Source organism: Carassius carassius, chromosome 2 (assembly GCF_963082965.1).
Source record: "Carassius carassius chromosome 2, fCarCar2.1, whole genome shotgun sequence".
NCBI lineage: Eukaryota > Metazoa > Chordata > Actinopteri > Cypriniformes > Cyprinidae > Carassius > Carassius carassius.
The window spans coordinates 17,211,068-17,222,461 of record NC_081756.1 but is presented as its reverse complement, the minus strand read 5'-3'; the positions used below and the strand labels follow the sequence as shown (position 1 = coordinate 17,222,461).

At 34.1% G+C, this 11,394-nt stretch overlaps 1 long non-coding RNA gene across 1 annotated transcript; it reads left to right on the top strand.

The window, feature by feature from the left end:
- Positions 1–7,362: 7,362 nt before the first annotated feature.
- Positions 7,363–9,545, top strand: LOC132097258 (uncharacterized). The gene is made up of 3 exons (XR_009422711.1): positions 7,363–7,583; positions 7,685–7,841; positions 9,087–9,545. It is a non-coding gene; the product is annotated as an uncharacterized LOC132097258 (long non-coding RNA).
- Positions 9,546–11,394: the final 1,849 nt, after the last annotated feature.

Genomic DNA, 11,394 nt, shown 5'->3' with positions numbered 1-11,394 from the left:
TGCAATGGTGGTTTGCTCCAACAACCAGTTATATAAGGTAATTTTTGTATGACATTGCACAGAACATACAATATATACATAACTAACGCACAATATATTTGTAACAATTTGTTCACATTTCTAACAAATCCCTTTACATTTCCCCCCAGAAAACTTTCAAATACAATGTATCACACCCCTATGAACTCTATTTACCGCCCTTAGGTTGTTGTCATGGTTACTGATTGGATTTCATCATTGTGTTAAGGTGTATCTTTTGACATTTAAGTGGTCATTGTACTATAAAAACATCCCGTAGGTTTTATAACTTAAACTTTCTTGTTAGTCTTCTTTTAATGAAGCCAATCTGCCAAAACGACAGGTTGTAGAATGTGCCACTTTAGACCTAGACCTCAGTGAACAGTAAGTTTTCTGTAAAGGTGCTTTGAAACATGTAATATGAAAGTTTTATATTAATAAATGTGAACTAAACTTGGTTACTATAAAGTTTTGATGTTATGGACACTGACAGTTAAAGGAGCCATTGCAGTATTGGCCTTGTTCCTATAGGGCACTTAACTGTTATAGTGACCATTTCACACATTTTTACTGTAGCAATTTAAAGTTATGGACCAATAAGTTTAGCAGATTTGACACTGCAATAGGAGAAATTGAATTATTGGCCCAATTGGAGTACCCATAGCTGCCTTTTAAGGGTGTGTGTTAAAAAAAATCCACTGGGGCCTTATTTCCTGGGTCCTTGACTGTTGCACATTTTAGACATTTTTACTGTAGCATTTTCATTGTGTGTGTATTTGTATTCCCCCTGCTTAAATTCAGTTCCATTTGCGTTTCCTTGGTCCAGTTTCTACCTCGTGTTTGTGGATTACCTTTGTGTTGGATTAAAATACTTTCTAAACTTTCTTCTTTATCTTTGTGCATTTGTGAGCATGATCAATATTTGTAACATGACATATTGTTCAGGTAATGATAAGTTTTAATCATTTTAGATAAAAAGTCAATGTATTCACTAGTTTTATCAGATAGGCTACAATAGCTCAACAACTATACTATATATATATTTTTATTTTTATTTTTTTTGCTTCTGTACAATAATGTATAACCTGTAGGTTACAATAAAACAGTTAAAACTATAAGTTATTAGTAAAGTGACAATATTTATTTTTATTTTTATTTGTCCTGAGAAAACAGCATGAAATAATGACATAAGATTCCTCTTTCTATTGTAAGTTCAGTCACTTTGGACATCCCCTTTTATGTAAGATAGAAATATCATTTCCTATTGACTTGTCGCACTGAACAGTGATCAGCAAATGGTGTAAGACTTAATTATAAACTTTATTCTTGCAATGTAAACCCCCAAGTGTGTGGCAGACACTTCCTTTTGCAATTTTGGCAGACATCTGAGAAAAAGAGGAAACTGCTTTTTTTGTTGAGAAAGATGGAGCCACACTGATGAGTTCACATAGCCCATAGCTGTTAATTCAGATTCTGTTGAAGCAGATATGTTAACAGTGTTATAACATAATGACTAGGGGCTATTTAGACTTGAATTATGTACAGGGTACTAAAAATGGTGATAAATGGGTGCCAAGTGGTTAATAATAACTAGAGTTTTTCCACTCCACTGCTTTACTGTCTTCCTTTTATAGCTATTTTGTGTATAGGCTACTATGATGTTATTAATGTGGTCATTACTTTCAGAAGAAATGGGGCAAGGGGGGAAAAAGAAGTGACGAATACTCAAAAATAAGTGACGATCTTCATTGTGAAGATGTTAGCGTTTATTATATGACTCCATGAACCACACCAGTGACTCTTCACCGTGAGATGACCCTGAGTGGGTGACACTCACAGCATTAATTTCTTATTCGTCCAATAATCAATGTGTTCCCGACAAATAAAATATTTGCCCTCCATCTATTTCAATTAAAAAATATATATATAATAATCTAAAAAAAATTAAGAATAAAATAAAATAAGGTAAACATTATATTTGAATAAAAATGAGAAAGGAACATACTTTACAAAGTTTCTTTTTTTAAAAGACATTATTAAAGTGTATTATGTTGCATTTATCCAAGGCTACTGTATGATTGAAAATGTGTTTTCTTGACCCTGAAATAAATTTTGAAATATGTTTGAAATATATTTTGGTAAAGGAAGGTTGAAACTAAATATTTATATTTATTATGTGGATGAAAAAAGATGAGCAGTGAGATACTACTTTTTATTGCATTTCAGACTTTAATCGGTTATGTGTTACCTACCTTCTCTCTAGCCCAGGTGAATCACTCAGCTATTAGTTAAATTGCAATTGTTTTCAAGACTACTTGACTTTGTTCAAATAGCCGGGGAGTTCTGTGGCCTCAGCAGCCAATATGGACATAAACAAGCGATGTGGAATGAGCTCGCGATATGGGGCTGGGCTCTTGAGTCCTTTCATGTTCTATTCGTGACACCACACAGATCTGAGTCTCTCAGTATCCCTGCAGCGCTGAAATCGATTGTGTCCAGAGGAATGGCTCAGACCAGTCATCTGCAGATGATTGACGAGAAAGACTTACGCGATGTTGTTTTGGTCCGAACGTGTGCAGGTGTGTGTTTGCGAGGACATTCTGGGAGGACATGACATGTAATCAAAGTAATCAAAAAAATTTTTTACTTGTCATATATGTGACTAATCTGTTTTGCATGTTTATTTGCGTTTTGCATACATTGTAAACCCTAATGTTGTCTTGACTTAAAAAAATCAAGTAATGTTGACTAAACATTACTTAAAATTTTGCGTTTTGGCCCTGCCACTTAAAAATATGAGTTAATTTAACTAATTTACATTCAAAATGCATAAACTTAAGATTTCAAGTGTTGTGAGCTCAAAATCATGAGTAATCCTTTGGAAAAACTCAACGTCACTCTGTTCTTCCTTTAATGTGATTGGCCATGGGAGGAATTCTGCCTAGCAACAAGAGAACAAAAGCACTGATTGGTGGATTACAAAATTCGTCCTTTTGGTCTGTTTGGTTTGCTGAACTACATTTCAAGATGATGTTTTTTTTTAGTGTATTATGTTAGGTGAGTAAAGTTATGTAGATATAAAGTTGTTTTGCATGATTTCTACTAGTGAAATATGTTATCCTTGTGGTACGTGATTTTGATATGGTATGATTATTGAAACGACAACTTATAGTATTTGATGAAGTGGCCCAATCGTTTTCCTTTGAGAGAAAGAACATGGCAGCTAACGTTACTGCTTAACTCGTTAAACCAATACACTGGAAACCCTAATAAGTTGACTGAACTAAATTGATTGAGTAAACTCGTTGCCTCAATTTAATTGAGTAATGGAGTCTCCCAAAACTTACATATTTAAGTTTATTTAACTTGACGTTTTTGTAGAAAACCCTAATAAGTTGACTGAACTAAATTGATTGAGTAAACTCGTTGCCTCAATTTAATTGAGTAATGGAGTTTCCCAAAACTTATATATTTAAGTTTATTTAACTTGACGTTTTTGTAGAAAACCCTAATAAGTTGACTGAACTAAATTGATTGAGTAAACTCGTTGCCTCAATTTAATTGAGTAATGGAGTCTCCCAAAACTTATATATTTAAGTTTATTTAACTTGACGGTTTTGTAGATTGTACTTAAATCACTCAGTTCACCAAACTTGGTGCTTATTTATTGTACTTAAACGATTATGTTCACTTAACTTGGTATTAATTTCAAGTGTACTTATATATTTAAGTTAACTCAACATGTAAATTTAACAGAAAATTATGTTCTTATTTTTGACCGCACACTTTTTGCACACTGAAGTAAAACAAATAACAGCATATTTAAACTTTGACCTTTTGACAAAATGTCACAATATTTATGAAAATACAGTAAACCCTATACTGCACTGTAAAAAAAGTTGTGTCAACTTAAAGAAATAAGGCAACTTATCGCTAGCGCTTTTTTGAGTAAACTTAACAAAAAATTACTATGTTTGCGTATTTTAACATCAACCTAATCCATCGGGCAAAGTTACGTCCAGTGGACATCTTTTTATGTCTTTGCAGACGTTGAAAAGATGTCCACTGAGGAGGCAGAATGTTTTATGATGTCTTTTTTAAAATGTTTTTTATGTCTTCTGTACGTCCGATATAGACGTTCACAGATCCTCCTTACAAGGTTTTCTGTGACTTTATTTCTGTCAGACATCTAGAGAAGCTCTTATTGAGAATTAACAGAGGTTTAAATGTTGATACTTTATACATTTGAAGTCACCATTGTGGTGGAAAGTGTTTGGTTTAGATGGGATCTTGGTCCAGTTACTTCTTGTGTAAGCTTGTCTTTTGCTGCTGTAACAGTGTATTTTAAAACACTGTTTTTGTGGCGAAGAAAGACAAACTTAAATGAGCTCAGGTGTCATCAGCTCTTTGTTGGTGTTAGCTTGTCTCTTGCTGCTGTAACTTGTGTGTTGTAAAACACTGTTATTGTGGCAATGAGAGTTGAGATCAGACATGCACATCTTGCTTGTAATAGTGACAAGTTAAAATAAAATGTATTGCTGCAACTGTGGATTCACTTTTATGGATAGAAACATAGTAGATAAAATAATGTACTTACTTTTTGAAAACAGATCACATTGTCACAAACAGACATCAAGATTTTGGATATGCATCACATCAATGGTGACAATCAGAACAAAAAAGGCTGTAAAATAAGGATGAGTTTGTGCTATGGAGCTCTTTTGTTTGTCACCGTTGTTGTGATGCATATGCTAAATCTAGAAGTCTGTGTGTGTGAGTACTTGATTCTTTTACTCAAAATATTTCAAATGCATTCATTTTGTCCGTCTTCAAAATAAGTATTTTGCTCTTGGTGCCTGTTAAAAATATCAAACAAAACTTATTTTATGATCTCAAATACGTATTATGTGATGACTTTCTCATCAACAAAAAACATCTGATAACACCTGAGCTCATTTAAATTTGTCTTTTTTCACCACAAAAACAGCGTTTTAAAATACACCAACCCAGCAGCAACTGGACCAAGATCCCAACTAAACCAAACACTTTCCACCACAATGGTGACTTCAAATGAATCAAGTATCAACATTTAAAACCTCTGAGTGATTTAGGTAGAGTCTACAAAAGCGTCAAGTTAAATAAACTTAAATATGTACGTTTTGGGAGACTCCATTACTCAATTAAATTGAGGCAACGAGTTTACTCAATCAATTTAGTTCAGTCAACTTATTAGGGTTTTCAGTGTAGTAAATATTCATATACAGGTCTAATGATTATTTACTATATAATATTGTTTAATTAGTAGGCAAATTACTAATAATTGAATTTTTATTTTATTTATTTAACTTTTTTTAAAAAGATAATTTAATGAGTCAAAGACAGGTGTGTTAATAAACCTGATGAATCTGTTAACAGGAAGTGTGATTGCTTTTAGTAGATGAAGGTGTTGACTTTTGTGACCATGAGAATGTGGAAATCCGCTAGGCACCAAAAATAGTGCCAACCAACTAATAGCATACTAATACAAGCATCAGCATGTTAGTAGCTATTGCGTCATCAGTAATATAACTCTTACTTTCAGCAAATGTCTGTCTGTGCAGGCAAGCGATACAGCTGAAAGTGACATTTATTTTTTGCTTTTATTAGACAGGACTGTTCCAAGAGCTTTCAATGGCTCTTTGTCTTCGGATCCTTTTGGAGGTTTCTAAAGGTTTAGCTCATCTCCATGCCATTCCGCTGCCTCATGGAGCCCTGAAAGCCACTAATGTTCTTCTCGACAAACAGTACCATGCCAAGGTTTTGCCAGACGTAGCCCCCAAAATTCCCTTGAAATAGAAACATGTTTTTTTGTGCAACTTTTGCTTACTTTTATGTGTGTTGCATTGTAGTTGTGTGACTGGGGACAAGAGATAAACATGCACTTGACCACCTCTGATGGCCGTGGGCCATGTTACAGAGATCTGGCCTATGTGTCGCCTGAAGTCATACAAGCCGCTGTTCCATCTGTGGAAGCTGACATATAGGTGAGGTGCATTATTTCAACATTTTAGAGTGTTTCAGTTGTATATCAGTTGTTGAGTTCATTTGAGCTTTTTAATGATTTTCAGTTTTGGGGTTCTTTTGGGGGAAACGTTGAATAGAAAGCATCCATGTGAAGGTATGTTGCCATCTCTTCAATGTATCAGTGTAATCTAATTATCTTATTCAGTGAGAAGGATTTGTCATTCTTCCATTTGCCTGAAGACAATTGTTTTCTTACAGGTATTGATCAGCTTCAGACCAAGTTGGGGCTTGGAGGTTGAACTTCTGCCACCAGTGACACCTCAAAGCCATGCCCTCACCCAGCTCATCATTAGATGCATGAACCGTAAACCTCAATAACGACCATCAGCTGAGAGTTAGTTATGGAATAGTTATGGATCTTAGAGATCATGTTATACAATCATTCATTTTTTCTGCTCATACAGAGTGTGTAGAGGTTCTAAGGACAACTTTGGGAATGTTTGAGCCACAGATTTTCTCTGAAGCTGTTCTTCACCTGAAAACATGCAAGGTATTCTTATCTAAAAATTAATGAGCCGAATAATAGGATATTTTATAAAAAGGGGTCCGAATTTCATACTATAAACATACAATTTTTTCATTAAAAATCTGGAAATGAAGGAAACATTAAAAGTTAAGAATAAAAATAAATATTTAAGATTTTCTGGTTACTAATCCAATACGCATATTATTTAATCATTATATAAACTGTTCAAAAGGTCAAATGTTCTTGTTTCCATTAAAGAACAAGATGCTTTTTGGATTATTCTTAAACTCATTCTTAGATCATCAGGTTTTACACAAACTTGTGAAGTTCATGCAACTTGAGTGCTGCTTTTGGCAAAATGAAGACAATCTAAAAATCAATACTGTTCATTTTTCAAATCAACTTTTGACTTTATGCTGATAATAAAATGTGTAAAGCAAAAAGTATTAAATTATAAAAAATCAGTAGGGGCATTTTCACTAGTGAACATGGACTCAATATTATGTAGATTTTTTTGTTCCTGTATGCATTTAAATTCAATTTAATAGAGATGTGAAGAATTGGATGCTTGACTGATTTAGTTTTTTTGTGTTTGTCTGTTTCATAAGGAGAGGAGGCTCCTGAGCTGTAAAATGCGCTCATCCTGGGAGTTGCATACTGAGCTACATAACCTAGAAGTTAGACAGCTGGTACATTTATTTTGAGCAGGTTTTACTTTTGCATTGAAATGTTCTCTCATTTTTATATCGTAATGTTAGTATTATTAAGCAGGAACTTTTTACTGATGCTGCATTTTGTATCGTGTGTGTGTTCATAATAAATAACATTCAAATATAAATCTTCTTAAAGCTTTTGGATTCTGACAACAGACTGTCTTTTACCACCAACAGGACAATAGATGCAAAAGTACCAGAAAAAATCTGACCTCCGAGGTGATTCCCCAAAATGAAACTCTGCCAGTCTTCACTAAATACAAAAGTAAAGGCTCCTCTGCTGATGGCAATAAGGGGTTGTCCTCAGATTGGATGTTGTAGCGGTTAGTGATCTCTCATTTAAAAGTATTTTGTATACCATTTATCTCTTCATTACTATAAATTGTCTTATAATTATGTTTTCCCCTGCCCATCTCTTTTATAGATACTGGCAAAAGTCCAATCCAATAACTCCTGCAATGATCATAGTTTCATTCAGATTAATGGACGTCAGAGACAGAGCTCTACATCTTTAAGGTTCCCATGTGTTTCCCCCACAGCGATATTTCAGAGTTACCCAAAACAAAATGCTGGCAACCAGGGTGACAAATGATTTCTGTCTCCAAAATGTCCTAACAGTATAATTCTTTGAATCCCTCCAATACTCTCTATTCCTGTTCAGCATATTTCCAATGAGTTCGGACCAAGAACATAAACATGCCATTGTTGCAAACTTGTAATCCATCTGGAAGAGCTTTGCTGTTTGTCAGTCTTAATTGACTGATGTATTTTAGGTAAATAAATCTGGAGGAGCTTTGTGTACACATCCTCCTGAGAACCATACAAAAGAAGCTTTGTGAATTTTGTCATTTTTTATTTCATTACATTGGTTGGAGCATAAGAAACAAATGGAGAAAAAACATTTTGGAGATGTTTATATATGCCAAACAATTGGAAAATTGGTCAGATTTAAATGATAATTACAAAATATTATCATATTTCCATAAACATGCTAAATTTGTTTAAGTTCAAACCTCCAAACATTTGATATCTCTAAAACCCCCATAATGTGCTCTGTACAGGACATCCAGACTTAACACTGTGGCATGTATGGTCTCAGAGAAAATCACTAAAAACAATGTCCTCTACAGAGGACAAAAGTCTCTGTCTGGGTCCCAAGAGGATATTGTGTACATACTGTTGGCATAACTACCTGGACACAGCAAATGTATCAGTTTTTTGTGTTGGGACTTTACATGTGCACAGTAAGCAGTTCTGTTAGACTGTTCACTCGCTTCCTGAATGACTGCCCCACTCATGCCTTATCTGTGTCCAGTGTGTTTCCTCCCCAGAGGGTCTTTGTTTTTCTCAGAATTAGTCTTGTTTTGTTCGTTGAAATGCAAGTAGTTTTTACGGATGGTTTTGTCACAGTGTTTTTTTTTTTGTCAACTTTTACAGGTTTTGTCACAGTGAAGTAACTGGTTAAGTGGGAAGGCAATTTTTAAAAAATGCATTATGGTTGACAAAGTTTGGGATTAGTATTATTTTTTATGTTTTTGAATAAAATACCCTTCTATGCTCATCTTCTATGCTTACCGAAGCTGCATTTATTTGATCAAAATACAGTTATATTGTGACATATTATTAGAACTGATTTCTATTTCAGTATATTTTAAAATGTAATTTATTTCCATGTGCAGAGCGGAGAGATAGATTGATCAGATTTGCTTTGCTCACACATATAATAATAGAACAATATAAAAATGATGTAAATCTTGTCTTTGTGTTAGTTCCTAACTCTATGCTTACTCTGTTATCATATACTCTGATCCTTCCTCTTTCTCTAGTTAAATGCCAGCTGTCTGCAGGAAAGAGCTGTTGCCGACTTCTGCAAGAAAGACGGGAGGTCATTGTTCGCTGCATGACTGAGGGACGACTTAACAACCTGCTTGATGTGTTGCGGGCTAGACAAGCTGTGACCCGTGAGATGTACGAGATCATCCCTGCGGCCCTGACCTTGACCGCACGCACACGCTGTTTGCTTGATATCTGTACCTGCCTTGGTGAAAATGTTGCTATCTTGGTGGCCACAACTTTAGGTTTAGTATCCACCGAAAATACTCAGACCACCCCTAGGTGGCAGGCTGGATAAGTAAAGCCAACGTGCCGCTACTCTTATGGAATTGCAAAATGCAGTAACTGCACATGAAACAACTTATATCAGACTGATATAAGATTTGTGTGGCACTGTAATGTGTTGGGATTGTTAGTGTGTTCTTGTTTGGACTACTCTGTAACAGATGAGGAGAGCTTATACTCTCTGCAAGGGTAGTATAAGCTCTCAATTACAATGCAGCTTTAGACTTGGATCTAAAAATCTAATCAAATTAACACCCATTATAAAAGGTACTGATTATGCCATTGTTTCCCAGTTGACAAACTGAAGGGATTATTAAATGCCTTTGATGATGATGATTATGTTCTGATGAATGGGCAAATATAGGTTTGACTACATTCCTTTGTGGATAGAAAAAATTCAACAGCACAAAAACAGATTATTTTAAAAAGAACCTTGATGAAAGGTAAGACCATTTCATGCTTAACCGTGCATGCTGTGAACTTTCACTCTCAGCTGCTGTTATAATACTGAAACTGTTGACTGAGAAGTTCACAGCCTAATATATTATTCATTTGATCATATTTAAAAATATTCCTTACTATAACCACATTTATTTTGTGTGAAATATATTACATTTTACATTTAATCCATTTAGCAGACGCTTTTATCCAAAGCGACTTACAAATGAGAACAATAGAAGCAATCAGACCAACAAGAGAACAACTAAAGTATACAAGTGCCATGACAAGTCTCAGTTAGTCTAGGAATAGAATACTTCAAGAATAGAATAGAATAGACAAGAAAAGGTAAGTGCTAGTATTAGTTGGTCAAGTGCTGGTGAAAAAGACGAGTCTTTAGATGTGTTTTGAAAAGGAGTTCTGTTTAAATTGAGATTGTACATAATATACATTTCCAAGTATTTTTTTTTATTTTTTTTTACTAACAATTGTGCATGTTGCACAACAGACTCAGTAGTTTCTGATTGAATTGTATCTTGTAACAAGACATTATTCATTTCTTCCTTATGTAAAATTTATGGTACGGCATGTATAAAGCAAATAAATAAATAAATAAATATAAAAAAGTAATGTATGGAAAAAATAAACATTGTATAAGAAATGTCATTAAATGTTCACACTGGTAATATGTTTTATAATATATACTGTTGTGTATTTACCACATAACAGTATGTGTATTTAACAGTATGTCCCTTCAGTATTTGACCTGAGCTCTTTCGTAAGATCCACTCACTTCTCGGAGAACACCTATTACTTGGTATTACTAAGGTCAATACCATGCCACATACCTCCTCACAGACTGTCTAATTGCATGGATGATCTTTGCACTGGTTAGTTTTAAAGGGCAAGAATGGTCCTTGCCATAGGGGCCTTTACTCAGATTGCAATGAAATGTCTTTGACTTGAGAATTCAAGTTGCTTCATGAAATGTCTTTGATTTGAGAATTCGAATAGCTTCAGCAGCATCCAGGAATGACATATCAAACTTAATATGTCGTAGAGAACCTTTTTTCATTTGTTTATTTATTAAGAATAATTATTATAAATATCACTATATTTAAAGCAATTATTATATAATTAGTATTAATAAGACTGTCATTATAAATAAAGCTACATACTCGTAGAATGACAAAAGATTTGTTTAGATTTTTTAATTACACCATTATTTTTTCACAATTCAGGGCCATTTAAAATGAACTAGTGAAGGTAAAAATTTTATTAAAAGTATTGGTAACCAGTTGCAGGACCTAAAATATTTATTTCCTTGCACCATTCAGAATTAACAATTATATATATATATGCTATATGTATGTTTTTTATTCATTTCATCCCTTCCTCTGTAGCAAATCCTGATTCCTCTATTTAAAGCTAATCTCTTGACTTTGAACATATCATGTGTGAACCAGCGTTAATCAGAAACCACTCAAACACATAAATCGGTCGCTTTTGGCTATAGGGCAGCACCTGAATAGGTTCGCTGACAAAGCGACTTAGTCAGTCTGATATGCAAATAAACCC